At 43.6% G+C, this 16553-nt stretch overlaps 1 long non-coding RNA gene across 1 annotated transcript in view; it reads left to right on the forward strand.

Annotated features, from left to right (window-relative positions):
• Positions 1 to 16345, forward strand: part of LOC114892345 — a 91837-nt gene extending 75492 nt beyond the window's left edge. The window contains exon 7 of the long non-coding RNA XR_003792704.1: positions 16265 to 16345. This is a non-coding gene — a long non-coding RNA (uncharacterized LOC114892345). The remainder of the gene's footprint in view (positions 1 to 16264) is intronic.
• Positions 16346 to 16553: the final 208 nt, after the last annotated feature.

Below are 16553 nucleotides of genomic sequence, written 5' to 3' on the forward strand. Positions count from 1 at the left end.
GGGCAAAGGTAAGACATAGCAAGGCAGTGAGCGATAAGGAACAGGGCACAGTCAGATTGACACTGAAGAATCTGAAGGGTTCTTTTCATGCTGAAGCATTATATTCTCAGGAGTATTAGAATGATGTTGTCTTATTTTACTTCTTTTGACTCCACGGTGGCCCTCAGAAGGTGGAGATTTTGACATTCTTACTTTGCCAATACTTATCTTCAGGATCTGTGCCCTGGGAAGAGATCACGATTTATAATGATGCCTATAGAAAGTGACAGGGAGGCCTGGAAACCCAAGAACTAGGGTTCAATTTCTGCATCCTCCTTTGATTTTTAAGGTGAATGGGATTGGCTTTTTTATTCATTTCACTTCTGTCAGTTTTTCACTTAATAAAAGTGTGGCAACTCATGTTTACCTCTTCCACCTTCTGGGACAAGGGGGGAAAAGGTGAAGAGAGTCCCTGTTCATCACCCCACTAAAGGTGGGGTGGTTATCCCTACCCTTCCCACTGAGGACACACATTCACAGAACAAAAACACTGAAAATCTCCTTTGAGTTAGGATTGACTTACATAAAGGCTTTAACAAGCTTTATTGAGTTCCTTACAAATTCTCATTGGTTCCTCATTACAACCCTACAATGTAGATACTGTTATTATCATTATCATTCCATTTTACGGACAAGAACACTGAAGCACAGAAAGGTAAAGTAGCTTGCCTGAGGTCTCACAGCTAGTAAGATGTGGAACAGGGATTCAAACCCAGTAGTATGCTCCAAAGTCCATGTTCTGAGTCCCTGAGCTTCGCTTGTACTCTTGTCTGGTGCTGGCTGGCTCTTCTCTTGGGAAAACATATGCTGCATGTTTGTTTAAAAACCAAAAAGAAAACAAAATAAAAACTACAAAACAACAGGCTCATACAAATCTCTTTGTAGTAGCAGATAACCTGTAATTTTGTGTTTACTACTTTCCAGGTAGTATTGCAAGTAGAGCGAACCCTGATCCTAAGTAGGGCTGTTCACGATTCGGAGGGTGCCACAAACTGGGATTGTTTTCCTTTCTGGTGGCCCTTCCTGAGATTTAGGAAACTTGTATCCAAGTGCTTAAACCCCCAAAGTATAAATAAAAGAGAAACAAAATGAAGTGGTTTCTCAGTTGTAAACTCCAAAGGAAAGTATAGAAAAATCAGTGGTGGTGTTTTGATAGTCAAGGTTAAAGAATTCATTTCCTTTTTCAGAATGAACCACTTTTACTGTGTCAGGCTTTATAGCCTTGTATAATTTATGTACTCCCTTGATGTTGGGAGGCTCTTGGAAACTCAGTGAACTTGCTCTAGGAGACCGTAATCATCGATTTATTTGAATTTTGGATCCTCCATTGGGGATTATGTTTAATGCCTCCTTTTATAATTCCAATGTGCTATGTGACATCTGAGTAGTGAGTATTTTCCCCTTATGTGTCATTAAGATTAGAGTCCCAAATCATGTTGATTTGTAGCAAAATTAAGTTTTTTGTTGACTTGTTCAGCTATGCTTGTCTTTGACTCCATGTTCCAATTTAGGGCAGGGAATAATTTGCTGAACTCTGTATTCCTTCTGAATTTCAGAAAACTAATTGAAACAAAGACCCATGCCAGATGGTAGCACTTTCTTTCTTTCTTTGTTTTGTGTGTTTGTTTGTTTTACCGAATTTGAAAGTTTTGCTTAACATTGAGGCTCTCTGAGCACTAAATTCCATAGCTCCCCAGTTGTAACATAGGTAAAGGTACTAGTCGGTGAGTGACAAAAGCTCAGGAGTAGGCAAAGAGCTAACATATCTTGAGTTTTGTGTACCAGAAATTATGCTAGTGCTTTATGCATGTTTTCTCATTTAATTCTCAAACCAATCCTACGAGGTAGTAACTAATCACCCCATTTTTATGACTAAAGAAAGCAATATTCTAAGACTTTGAGCATTTTCCCCTAGGGCTCAAATTAAATAAGGACTGAGACTGAGAATCAAACATAGGTCTGCCTGGTTCTAAAATGCCTGCTGTTTGCACCAAACTGTTCACCACGACTCACAAAGCCTGAGTTTGTTCATTTATTCATTCATTTCACAGATTTTTATTGAGCACCTGCTCTGTGTCAGGTACTCATCTAGTCCTTAGAGATTCAATAATGTTCAAGACAGAAATTATGACTCTTCTGAAACTTTGCCTTCAAGGTGGGGATGTGGGGAGACAAATTGAGGGGAGAAGATACACACTACACAGATAAGTTAACATTTCATGATAATGTTTTTAGAAAAATAAAACAGGAGGGTGTGATAGGAGAGTGACGGAGTCTACTAAACTGAATGGACAGGGAGGACCTTGTTGAGCACGTGATTTGTCAGAGTTAATGTTATTTCTTTATTTTTTACTGTTGATATTTTATCAGTAATGAAAACTACTCTTTCAAAATAGAAAAGATTGATTCTACAATTCAATGAGAATTGAAAAAATAAGCATCAGCTCCTCTTCTTGGAGGGTCAAAACTAATAAATTTTATTTCTTATTTTTCACCTGTCCCTGTCATCGTCTCTGTATTTTGCAATGCAGGTTGCCACCATCCAGGGCAAGGCAGTCACCACTCCTTGCCAAGATTATAAAACCACCTGGACATGACTATTTCTGGGTATAATCCCTGAGAATTCCACGTGCTCTACAGTTTCAGCTGGTTAGCTGTGAAACTACTTGATTTTGGAGGAGAAAAACAGACTAAGAATAGCACATGAAAACACCACTGAGTAGTCTTTATGTTTCCCTAAGTGATGGACAAGCAAGATAGAGCATATTCAAGCAATAAAGAGAGCCTTGAAAAGTTTGGTTTGGTGCGAAGAGTTTGTGGTACAAACAGTGCAAGTAATTCCTTCTAAAATTTGTCAGGAAGAGGGTGAGGGTGCCAGTCTGTGGGTTCTTTATCACGAACGGTATCTTTGTTCAGACCCCTGGTAACGTCATGGATGTTTCAAGAAACAATATTTTTGAAGGTGGTGCCTCTTTGGCTTTTGTTCGGTTACACATACAGTTATCTGGGGCTTAAGATGGGGAGGGAGGGTTAATTATGCCTCAGCTGAGTGTCTGTTGTTGAACTCCTGATTCCTCACTCTCCTTTTTCCCTCTGGCTCAGTTTCTTCTTCTTTCTCCTTATCTGTAAAACACATTCATCAACTGCTGTCAGTTTTTCATCCAGAAATGGGTAGATCTCCCAGTTTTGAGTGCTTTGTCCACACTTGTTATATAATTTTGTTACATTTAAACATATTCGTCCATCTGAAGATTGCAGAAAGTAGGATGGTAATGACTTACAGCCCCTCTTTGCCTAGTTAAGGAATATCACCAGCATTTTTATTTATTTATTTAACATCTTTATTGGAGTATAATTGCTTTACAATGGTGTGTTAGTTTCTGCTTTATAACAAAGTGAATCAGTTATACATATACATATATCCCCATATCTTCTCCCTCTTGCGTCTCCCTCCCACCCTCCCTATTCCACCCCTCTAGGTGGTAACCAGCGTTTTTAAAGGGACTTTCCATCTAGTCCTGTAAGCTGGAAGTTAAGAAAGTGAATAAATCCCTGGAACTGGCCGGTGCAATTTTTTTTCCGTTAGGCATTCATTTAAGTCACAAAAGAAGAGCTGGATCCGATAAGATATATGCAGGCTGACAAGTGGCTTATTTAACTTAATATGGAAAAATATAAAATAATGGGAACTAGGTCAAAAATGGCAAAAAGGATTAGGGCTTAAATAGAGACAGGCTTGCAGACAGTGAAGGGAAGAGGATCTGGCAGTAATAGTGTCTATAAAGGCCGACCCATCAGCTTCATGTCTGGCAGTAATTAGGAGGCCAGAGGAACACTGTGATGAATCGACTGAGGACAGGAGTGGAAAAGAGAAAGGGTTGATAGGCTCTGTGGAGCTGGGTGGCTTTACAGAGGAAGAGGAGGGCTTGCAGGAGACAGTCCCCCAAGGTGGAAAGAGACAGCAGGGGAGCCTCCTCTCTGGCTCTTTGTGGGGGGCCAGGTGTTTGACACAGTGAGAGGAGACAGAGGAGTAGATGGAGGGAGTGGTGAGAGGTACATGAGGTTTCCTCACAGTGACCTGTTGGGATTCAGGCACCACCGTCCGTGACTGTTTCGGTTTCTGCAGTTTGCCCTCTATGGGCCTTGTGGCCCACCTCTCACTGCTAATTTCTATCCGTCTCCTTGAAACTAGACTCCAAGAAGGATTCAGCTCTTTAGTAGGGTCTTTCTTAGTTGGGACAGCTCCATCTCCCTTAGCAGCTTGCTACTGAGTCTTTCTCCCCCTTGTCCTCCTGCCTCCCAGGGAGGCCAGGCACACACAGACATGACAACCTTCTGGACTTCAGCACTGGGTTCTCTGAGACTTGCCAGCCTGTTCCATTATTTAACCAGAACACATACCGGCTGGGTTTAAGAGTGCAGCTGGATGCCTTTCAAGGCTCATCTGAGCCTTAGCTGCAGTGTATTTTTTTTGTGTTTGCCTACATCAGGGATGCCAGTTCATGCTGGGAAGCTGAGCAGGGATCCTTTTTCTTGCATTTGCTCTGCGGAACACCATGTGCAAGGCGGTGTCCAGTCATCACTCCAAGACCATTAGGATTGCTACAGACAACAGGGGAATGAACTGTGCAAAAAGAACCATAGGCTCAAATAGACATGCTGAGCTCTGGAATTGGAATTCAAATGTGCCTCTCATGCTTGAGACAAACACAGTATCCTAGGAAGATGGGAAAAGCACAGTCTGCATGGTGCCTCTGTTGAGTCAGTCCTCAGCAGGGGTGGGGTGAGGACCTGAGGCCTCTAGGGACATAAGAGCTATCAAACAGTTGAGCTTAGCAAGGTCCATACTCAGGGAGGGAAATTAACTCTCACGGGTCACCTGAGATGCCTATAGTGTCCTCTACCGGGAATAACTCAGGCCTTGGCATACACATCTTATTTTTAGGACAATCAAGTTTACGTGGTCAGTGTCTCCTAATGGGCCTGCATGACCGTTTGATGCCCAGTTATAGGACAATGGATATTGTGATTTGGAGATTTCTTCATATTTGTGTTTCAGGATATTTCCTAGCTACCAAGATATATTTATGCAAGCTCAGTCATCCCTTTGAAAACTAAAGTGAATTCACTCAATCAGAAATAAGCTTTGCTTGGAGCACGAGGTATAGCCACGAACAAAACAGACCTAAATTCTTGCCCTCAAGGCTCATACAGTCTTGTGGGTAGTCAGGGAAAACACAAAATAAGGTATTCCTTATAGGGTATGATAGATAGTGGTAAGTGCTATGAAAAAGGGAAGACAAGAGGAGCATAGGGAGTGAAGGGGCATAAGGCTGAATTCGATTTTCTTGAAATAGCCAGACATCTGGCAATACGCAAACATAATTTTGGATATCTGGGTGATTATTTTCAGTTATCTCTTAGATATGCAGTTTGTATAAATAATATTCTTAAATTTGTGTAGTGCAGTATAATTTTCAAAGTATTTTCCTATCCACAGACTGTACCTCTGCCAATTTCACGTAGATAAGCAAATTTGCTCCGATTAGGCACATATTTGAAATATATTAAATTTGGACTTTACAATACATTTAGGTAACTTACTGGGAAAATGCCCTTTTCCATCTTATGGATGTCTTACAGTGAACTGCATCAATTGTTCCTTCAAGAAACGGAAGAGTGAGACATCTCCCCGGTGGCCTGGTGGACTCTTGAGAATCCCTGGAATGAGGATGAGTCATTGAACACATGACATGTTAGTGATCTGTCACACTGCCTCGGGTATGTGTGAGGATAGTCCCATTCCTCTGTCATGTAGGTAGACCATGTAAGTGACTGAGGGCCCTTGCAAACCATTCCTGTCACGTATGTAGTGACGCTCCACGATCACTGTCATGCCTAGGCCCTAGCACCCCACCTCCTACTTGGCTGTACATATCTCCTGGGAGGGTCCTACTTTCGTATCACTGTCATTTGGTCTAAATGAAGCTCATCGTCCTCTGCCTGCCCCTTCTAATGTGGCCTCTCCTCTGGAGTCTTAAATCTTTGTGGATTTCTTAGATCACCTTCCCATCCTCCAACACATTTAGAAATCTGCCTTTTCTTCTTGTCCTTTCTTTCAGTCGCCTCTGGGCCAGTTCAGGACTTGTAAACCGAACAAATGTCTGAATAATGGCCGTACTCTTCTCTCTGATCACTTCCATTTCCATTTCCATTTCAACGTTCTCCTCCTTTTCGGCCTCTCATCCTCGGTGAGCACAAACCTCGGGCTCTAACAAGACCAATCTGAAAATTCCTTGCAGGTCCCATTCTCCGTGCACTTTGCTTATTGCCCCTCCCACCAGTCTCCAGTGAGAGAAACCAGTCCCCCTTCTCTTGCCCTCTCTGAATCTGACTCATCCATCAGGCTTTTGCTCAAATGCAGCCACCTCAGAGATAGACTTGCCAGATAAAATGCAGGGTGCCCAGTTCAATATGCTCTTCAGATAAACGAATACTTGTTTACTATAAGTATTTCTCACATATTGCATGGGACATACTTATAATAAAAAAATCATTGCTTAGCTAAAATTCAAATTTTACTGGGCATCCTGTATTTTAATTTGCTAATTTTGGCAAATCTACTCCAAGAAGTCTTCTCTGGCTACCCTGACTTCAGTGCTTCCCGGAGCTCTGTGTCTGTGGAAGGGCTTATAGCACCCACTCACAACCTTGAATCTTTTTACAAGAGGGTAGAATGTAAGTAGTAAATTAAAAACCAGCACTGTTTGTTCTTTAATTCAGTGATTACTGAAAACCTACACATGTGCTAGGAAGTACAGCAGGCAGTATGGATACAAAGATAAAAATGATGCCTGTTCTCAAAGGTGCCTGGCTACAGCAGCAGCCCTGCCATCACACAATTACAAGGCAGCATTTGGTGGCCACTATGCTTGCTAAGGGCTGACTATCTGGTGGAGCTAGGTCTGGAAGGATGACTTGGTTGCGGGGGAGGCAGAAAGAAGGTCTTTCTGGGCAGAGAGAGAAAGATGTGCAGAGGCCCGGGTGAGGGAGAGATTCGGGCGTGGCCAGGAAGCTGGAAGAAGTTCATTGTTCAGGGGGAGTGTGTTGTATAAGATGACACATGGTGCGTCTGGAGGCCTGGTTGTTAACATTTACCAGCGCACCACTGAAGATGAGGTTCGGAAAGTGGACAAAAGCCAGATGGTGAAGATTTTGTGTGTCATGCTTAGGAGGTTGAGCTTATCCTGAAAGCTGTGGAGAACCATTGAACCATTTAGAGCAATGACACACTCAGATTTACTTTTCAGAAAGATAACTCAGAGAATGGACTCAAGAGACAAGATTGGCAGCAGGGAGACTGATTCAGAGGCTGCTGCAGCGATTCAGGCTAGAGATGCTGAGGGTGACAGACATTCAATAGATGTGAAGGCATAAGATCAACAGGACCTGTGGCCAAATTGGACATAAGTTGAGGGGGAGAAATGAATGTTTCTCCTTGGGCAACCACAGAATGGCAGAGACATCCATTAAGGTAGAGGGGACAGGAAGTTAAACAGGTTTTGGGGATGGGGATTACGAGGAGATCCATCTGAACATGTTTTGTCTCACACTTGACATTTATTCCGTTTGGCTGTATTTTGTTACTCATCTTTTCATGTGCTCTGTTCTCTCCCCAAGTGGACTATGATCCTTCTGAGGTCCTGGGCCATATTAACCCGCCTGGGTGAGCCCCAGTGCATTTAACTCAAGGCACTCCCTGTGAGTTCACCTCCTGCACAGGCCACATGGAGCCCGAAGCCTAGCCTGCCAGCAGCTGCAGCCAATATGTCTACACGGTTGAGCATGGCAGGAACTTTGAGCCAGGACACAAGTTCACCCAAGATATGCTTCCTCTCAGAGGGAAGCTAAACACCCGAGCTGACCTTGCCCCCTTCTGGGAGGGACCCCATCTCACAGTGGCAGCAGGGGCTGTGGGTCAGTGGGGTGATGACCGGGCCCTCAGAGACCTTGCTCTCTCTCTTTGCAGAACCCCATAAATCCTTCCAAAGGGAGTAATTCCCTCAGGATCAAGAGGGCCCTCCGCATTCCTGAAATCAATGAAGGCAAAATGTACAGGGATTTCTGAGAAAAGTAACTGTGGTGTGAGCATGATCCCTGGGTGTTACTATGCAGCAGAGGAGGCCTTTTTTTTTCCCCCTCCACTGAATGGTGTTCTTTGCTCTCTAGTTAACTCATGCACTGGATTTGGTCCAAGTACATTTTGTTTCTTGATTTCCAGCCAGCCTTCTCTCAGTTGTGGTGAATTCTCTGCTTCGCTCCTGTCCTTCCCCCATCCCGTTCTCTCTCTTTGTCAGCCTTTCAACTTTTCTACATGACTGAACCGATACAGAGGCAAACCCACCGGCTTAGGTAGGGCTTCCCCTGGAGTGAGGCCGGAGGGAGTCTTTGAATGGCAGCCCCTCACTCAGCCACAGCCTGCGCAGCAAGGAAGGTCTGCGAGCGGCTGAAGCGGAAAATGTTTGAACTCTGCCCCCTGCCAAATGATTTCCAGATGTGTAAACTCCAGCCTCCCTCTGTTCTCTGAGTGTAGCCCTGCCAACATACATCTGCAGATTTCTAGTGCACAGGAAACATGAAAGAGTATCTTTTACAACATCTGCTCTCTTTCCCTAGTTCTCCCCCTCTGTCCTCTCAGACTGCCCAATATTTCATCTCCTCCCCTTAAACACATTCGTTAAGGAATCATTGCATAGCTCACCTTGACTCACAGATGCCGGCTCGTCAGTCCTCACCCACCCTCCCTGCCCCCACCAAGCCTGTTCTTGGCTCTCTGGACAGTTGACCATAGCACCACTAGACTCATTAAAGGAGCATATTGGACTTGCTGAGGGAGAAAATAACCGAGTTTTCTCCATTGGGCTGGTGCCAGTCCACAAGCTGCAAGGGGAGAGTTTGGCCATAAGGAGGACAGAGCAGACCCTGAAGAGTTTGCCCGCCGCACATCCTTGGGAAGAGGTGAGGTCTTTCAGGGCAAACCATTTTCCACGGACATTCAGTTTCCTGGAATAAACAAGGCAGGCTTCTGTAAAATTGGAAGTATTTATATGCAGAATGAGTTCCTTGCGTCTCATCTCCTGGGGGATGGTACCCATCAAACTAAGAGGAGAGAAGAAGACCTGTTCTTAACTCAGAGGGGGAGTAAAGAATCAGAGATCCCTTCAGCAAAATAGAACAGAAGATTGCTACTGAGACATCCACTCGCTAGGAAAACAGTTTGATCACTGTGGAAATGAACACTTGACCTTCATTCTTCCCTTCATCCACGTGGACCCTAAACTCTCTTCAGCTCCATCCCAGGGGACGTGGAATGGAGCCAAATGACAAAATCTAGGAGAGGGAAAGAGGGTGCCCTATGGAAGGGAGCAGAGAGTTGAAGGGGCCTAAGGGCTCAGGGCCCTGAGAGAGGAAAGCTTTTAGGTGAGGGGTCCCTGCCAACCCAGGACCTGTGTTGAAGGCCTGCAGGCTTACCTGGGAGGCAGTATAGCTTTCAGGGGCTCAGGAGAGCTGCTTCTGAGTAACCCCCTAGGGCGAGCCTCATAGGTAGCTAATAGGGGACTTTCTGGACCCTGGGTAAGACTGTCCTGCCTGATCTGAAGGGTGCAGTGGAGGAGAGTGGGCGGAATTTACGTTCTGCTTTTTTTATTTTTATTTTTTAAAAACTTTGACCGTGTTTAACTGTACAGTTCGGTGGCACTAAGTACATTCACGTTGTTGTGCAACTCTCACCATCATCCATCTCCTGAATTTTCTGTTTGTAGGACATCTATTAAGTTAACATTTTGCTTTAATAGTCCCAAGCACCTCAGTCTCTGTTGTCGGATGAAGCCCTAAGATTTGTCTGGGTTTTTGCCACCATAGCCTCCCTATTTGAAACAAACAAACAAACACGTCAGCCTCATACTTCAAGTAGGGCTTGTTTCAGAAAAACAAAGGGAGGAGATAAAGCTGGTTCAGGAATTCCCCTCCTTCCACCTGTGTCTTTCCATGCAGCTCCCCAGAGATGCCAGAACACTCCTGCAGCTCTAGTAGCTCCTTCCTAAAGAAGAGCAGGATCTGTAGGCTCTGCTCTTTACCCAGGGTGGCTGAGGGTAAATAAGCCTTTCTCTTCTGCATGAGGACTTGACCTTTGGGTAACTGTAAAGCTCTGTTATTCTGGCAACCTCTTAAGGGTAAAATGCAAACTGTATTTCCAAGCAACATTGCTGGCAATAAAATAACCCCTGTCTGGTCCGTTGTATTGGGGCTGGGAGGAGCTATCAAGGACCATACATTCCTGCTAAGGACACCATTCTTTTTTTTTTTTTTTTTCCGGTACGCGGGCCTCTCACTGCTGCAGCCTCTCCTGTTGTGGAGCACAGGCTCCGGACGCGCAGGCTCAGCGGCCATGGCTCACGGGCCCAGCCGCTCTGCGGCATGTGGGATCTTCCCGAACCGGGGCACGAACCCATGTCCCCTGCATCGGCAGGCAGACTCTCAACCACTGCGCCACCAGGGAAGCCCAGCACACCATTCTTTAGGCCTCCCTGGGTGTGCTGACTTTTATAACGGGGTGTCCCCTGGGAGGCATGAAAGCCTGTCTAGGAAGTTGTTATAGGAGTTACTGGCGCCTTTGGGGAGTGAGGATATTAAACCAGGTTAGCTCTCACACCTGCCCAGTGTGGCTCTAATCCCTTGTATCTGAGCAGAAGCTAGTGCTGAATGGCTGTGCAGGTTGATATACAGACTTTCCCTGATGCAGACCCCTGGTGCCGACCTGCTGGTGACCTGTGGTCCTGCCCTACATTGTTCTGAGTAGATCAGTTGTGGCCTATGATTATCGTGTGAGTGTCTAGTTGGGGCTAAGAAGATCCTCTGATGGGTGATATAGAAGGTATAGCTGACTTCCTGTTAATGTGTTACTCCCCTCAGGGGTAATTAATTACCTTTTACAAAAGTAGACTGGTGGGCGGAGGGCATACTTAGGGTGCCCAGGGTGCCTCACATTACACCCATAGGGCACATTCTGGCTTCAGGACTTTTAAACCCCCCTCAAATGATGCCCGAGAAGAATATGGGTGGTATCTAATTTTGCTTTGCATATACCTATCACCCAAAGCTGTTAGAACTATAAAAATCACACTGTGGGGGGGGCTTCCCTGGTGGCGCAGTGGTTGAGAGTCCACCTGCCGATGCAGGGGACACGGGTTCGTGCCCTGGTCCGGGAAGATCCCACATGCCGCGGAGCGGCTGGGCCCGTGAGCCATGGCTTAGCCTGCGCGTCCAGATCCTGTGCTCCGCAACGGGAGAGGCCGCAACAGTGAGAGGCCCGCGTACCGAAAAAAAAAAAAAAAATCACACTGGCCTTCTACATGACAGTTCTTACTATAAAGGCTCTAACTTCAAAATTCAGGGAACTAATGTGAACACGGGTTTCCATTTTCTAAGTTTACCTATCCCAATTATAAACTCAATTACTGGAGAAATATCTAGTGGTTTCACTATGACATGGAGCAGGGTGAGAATTTCATTTATTACCTGTCCTCTGTACTTTCTCCTCTAACCAGAAAAATAGTAGCAAATGGCATTTATGATTTCTTGGTAGCAGTGTAAGGTCGAAACAACTCTGTATTTCCCTTTCTCCAGTACACAGTTATTCTGGTAAGTGTCCCTAGGTCACTTTGGGGAAAGATTGAGGGAATGCTTATTGTTTATACTTGTAATGGACTTGCAGGGCTCTTCTTCGAGAAGACCCAGTCTCCCCTTCAATCAGCGGGCTCTGAGTCTATGAACAAACTTGCCTGGGAACCCAGGTGGAGGGCCATGATTTTTCCATTGTAGCATCCAACTTAAGCTTTCTGCTCTGTAGCTCTTAAGTTTTTTTTTTTCTTCTTTTAAATAAAATTCAAGAAACACTGTACTTCTGTCCATCTATGTTACCCCTCAGAATACTATGATCTGTATCAGACATCAGCACAGGCTCGAAGCAAAGCACTGTCAGGTTGCACCTGTGTAAAGCTAATCAAGACTTGGGACTTTGTTGCACTGGTACCTCGAGTAACACGTGGGAGTTGAGAGGATTTGAAATAGAACACAGATGTGTTCTGATGTGTCTAGGCCGAGGGTCAGTCTTTGCTGGCCCCAGGTGAGTCCTATCTCCTGGCATTGTGTAAGCCACTCCCCTTGCATAACTTACCTCTAACCAAAGAAGACAGCAATATTGAACGGCCATCACTTCTGTGACTAGGTTACCAGAAATGTGACTTCTGCCTTGCTAGAAAATTCTCTCTTTTGGCTTTAATGAAGCAAGTTGCTATGTTGGAGAGGCCTACATGGCAAGAAACTAAGGGTGACCTCCCGTCCGCAGCCACCAAATAACCGAAGCCTGCATTCCAACAGCCCAACGGAACTGAGTGCTGCCAACAATCACGTAAGTAAGCTTGGACACGTCCTCCCATGTTGAGCCTTCAGATGAGGCCCTAGCCCTCTTTGACGCTTGAACGCAGCCCTGTCAGAGGCTGTGAACACAAGTTCAGCTGAGCCTTGCCTGGATTCCTGACTCAGAAGTTGTGAGATAAATAACGTGTATTGTTTTAAGCTGCTAAATTTTAGTGCATTTTGTTACTAGGGTGACAGACAGTTCCGGGTAGCATTTTAAGTTCTGTTTTTTAAACTTTTTTTTTTTTTTTTTGCGGTATGCGGACCTCTCACTGCTGCGACCTCTCCCGTTGCGGAGCACAGGCTCCGGACGCGCAGGCTCAGTGACCATGGCTCACGGGCCTAGCTGCTCCGCGGCATGTGGGATCCTCCCGGACCGGGGCACAAACCCGTGTCCCCTGCATCGGCAGGCAGACTCTCAACCACTGCGCCACCAGGGAAGCCCCATCACATATTTTTATAACTGGAAGTTTGTATATTTTAGCCCCCTTCACCCATTTCTCCCCTCTCCCCAGTCTTCCACCTCTGGCAACCACCAAACTGTTTTCTGTATCTATGAGCTTGGTTTTTGTTTGTTTTTTAGATTCTATGTGTAAGTGAGATCATATAGTATTTGTCTTTCTCTGTCTGACTTATTTCACATAGAAATAGCATAATGCCCTTGAGGTCCATCCATATTGCTGCAAATATCAAAAATTTATTCTTTTTTATGGCTGAATAATATTCCTCTGTGTGTGTGTGTGTGTGTGTGTGTGTGTGTGTGTGTGTGTGTGTGTATCACATTTTCTTTACCCATTCATCCACTGATGGACACTTAGGTTGTTTCCTGTATCTTGCCTATTTTAAATAATGCTGCAGTGAACCTGGGGGTGCATATATCTTTTCAAGTTAGTGCTTTTGGTTTCTTAGGATAAATACCCAGAAGTGGAATTGCTAGGTTAATTTTTTGAGGAATCTCCATACTGTTCTCCATAGTGACTGCACCAATTTATAATCCCGCGAACAGTACAAAAGGTTTCCCTTTTTTTTACATCCTCCCTTTTTTCTACTTGTTATTTCTTGTTCTTTTGATGGTAGCCATTTTAACAGGTGTGCGGTGATAGATATCTCATTGTGGTTTTGATTGGCATTTCCCTGATGATTAGTGATGTTGAGCATCTTTTCATGTACCTCTTGGTCATCTGTATGTCTTCTTTGGAAGAGTATCTATTTGGATCTTCTGCCTATTTTAAAAATTGGATTGCTTGCTTTTTTTTGCTGTTGCATTGTATGAATTCCTTATATGTTCTGAATTTTAACCCCTTATCAGATATATAATTTGCAAATATTTTCTCCTATTCAGTATATTGTCTTTTCATTTTGTTGATTTCCTTTGCTGTGCAGAAGCTTTTTAGTTTGATGTACTTCCACTTGTTTGTTTTTGCTTTTGGTGTCAGAAAAAATAAATCATTTCCAAGACCTCTGTCAAGCTTACTGAATATATTTTCTAAATTTTAGGACAATTTGTTATTAGAATGACCAACAGTCTGTGTTTGCCTGGGGCTGTTCTAGTTTGAGCACTGAAAGCTATGAGCTTCAGTAAAATCCACAATCCTAGACAAACCGAGACAATTGGCAAGTGTATTTGTGATGCAGCAATAGGTAATTAATACACTTACACATATGCTATTTCTCATGGATGCAGGTGTATTTTCAAGATATATTCCTAGAAGTGGATTTTTTCAGGTCTAAATGGTAAATTCATCTAGAATTCCAAATTCCCCTTTGTAGGGATTGTAACATTTCATACTCCCATCTGTGATATGACAGTGCCTCTTCCTCCATGGTCTCTTAACAGTTTGTTCTAATTATCTTTTTTTGATAATTAAGTTAATTTTTGATTACATGTGTAAGTGTAAGCTGACTCAAATTAGAATAAAGTTATACATTTAAACATTAATTAAAATTTGTAGAATTAAAATGCATGATTTATACTTTGTTTATTCCCATAAACTCATTTCACTGAATTCACAAAGGGAAACAAATGAATGTAGTCAATCAATCATTGGTTACTCAACCCGTGTGTGTGTGTGTGTGTGTGTGTGTGTGTGTCTGTTTGTATGTGTCTGTATGTGTCTTCTCAACCTCCCTCCCCCATAACTTGCTTTCATGTAAATTGTTGACTAAACTTTCAATTTCACTTTCAGTCTCTTGCTCCATCATGGTAGAATTAGCCAAAATGGCATGTTTAACTTCAGTATTGGAACGTGTGCTGTGGTAGACGGAAGAAAAGATGGTGGTTTGAGTGGACCCCTGTGTGATTGCTAGCAGATTTGGCAGATTCAGATGTCTATAATAATGTTCCCCAGCAGAAATTAAAGTGTAGTTGAAGTGATTCCCTGTTTCTCTCAATTCTGTTACCCAGTGGCATAAGCTGAACAGATACATTTATGGTTACAATTGTTTGGGAAGTGTCCTTAGGGTGGCTCCCTGGACAGTGCTCCATGGAGTGTCACCCTGTGTGTGTACAGTGGCTTCCTTTCAACAGGAAGTGCACTCAACAAGAACGTCTCAGTTTTGATTTCCCCTGAACTGGTTTAAACCTCCCTTTTAGGAAACATGGGGGTGAAGGAAACGCAAACGAGGGTAAAATTAGATTAGGAGCCCAGTGTAGACGAACTGTTTTGCCTATGTCCTGTACCTGGCAGGACTTGTGATCTTGTTTATTATGCGTTCTGTTTATATTCCTTGCTTTCCCCAAACTGCTCCCCCAGGACAGCCTGTGAGGTGGTGTGAATGGAGGATTTGTAAGGTGGTGTGAATGGGGCTCTTGTAAACAGAAGTGAGGCTGAGAAGGTTCAGGCCCACAGGCAGTCAGTCCCACCGGCTGCTGGTCCTCTTATATTTTATAACCTCAGGAGGTTCTTTTATTCTTATTCTCATTTTTATCATTTATTCTAGGTATTCTTGTATAAATCTGCTTTTAAGCACTTCACTCAGCAATTGTCCCTATTCATTCCCCTCATCTGAGAGTTCCCTTTTTTTTTTTTTAAGATTTTAGAGTTTGCATCTTTATACCTGTTTTGTAGATTTAATTGTGTTTTTAGTGATCAGGAGAAAATTGTCTGAATTCTTTAGAATCCAAATAAGTTAGCCAGCCCCTACAAAATGCAAAATTACATACTTTAGTAAGGAAGTGTTTTGATGCTCTTTGAGTACACTGGATACTAATATAAGAAGATGGGGAGAATTAGTAATTTGGCTGCTAAGGTATCTTTTTCCTGATTTGGAACAAGTAACAGGGCTGGGTACTCTTTTCATGCAGTTTTGAGGATATAGAGTGATGTGACTTATAACTAACTTGTACATTTCTATTCATTTTCAGTTTAACTGAAAAAGAAAAAAATCAAAGATTAGCATTAAAATAATAGGAAGCTTCTATGAGATCAGCACATTTGTTCTCAAGAAAACTAAAGCAGAGGAAAATCCAGATATTCACAACTTTTCATTTTTAACTTTCTAGTTTTTCAGTATTATTTAATAAAGTTAATTAGATCCTGAAATCAGTTAGGAATTGCTTTTGACTTCTATTAATAGAGACTCAAAATAACAATGGCTTTGACAAAATAAAGCCCTTTTGTGTTTCCTTTCATGTGAAACAGAAGCAAGCAGCTCAGAACTAGTACAGCAGCTCCATGGTCCTTAGGAACCCAGGCTCCTTCTGTCTTTCTTGCTACTCTATTCTTAGTGCATGCCTTCTCTGTTCAAGGTCACCTCACTGTCAAGAGATGGCTGCTGGAGCTCTATCCATCACTTCTGCCTTGTAGACATCAGGAAGAAGGAAAGGAGGTGAGTAAAGTCAGTTGCATCCCATTTGAATCAACTTCTTTTGGAGACCTTTCTCTGCAGCTTTCCCCAGTAACTTCTACTTAAATCTCATTGGCCGCCTGTATCTAAAAGGGATGTTTGGAAATGTAGCTTGTCTGCTGAGCGCGTTGCAGAGTCTAACTGTGTAGGTGCCTGTTGCTAAGGAAGAAGGGAGAGTGGCCACTGGGTCG

Source organism: Monodon monoceros, unplaced genomic scaffold, assembly GCF_005190385.1.
Source record: "Monodon monoceros isolate NGI ecotype Baffin Bay Population unplaced genomic scaffold, NGI_Narwhal_1 Super_Scaffold_12, whole genome shotgun sequence".
NCBI classification, from domain to species: Eukaryota; Metazoa; Chordata; class Mammalia; order Artiodactyla; family Monodontidae; genus Monodon; species Monodon monoceros.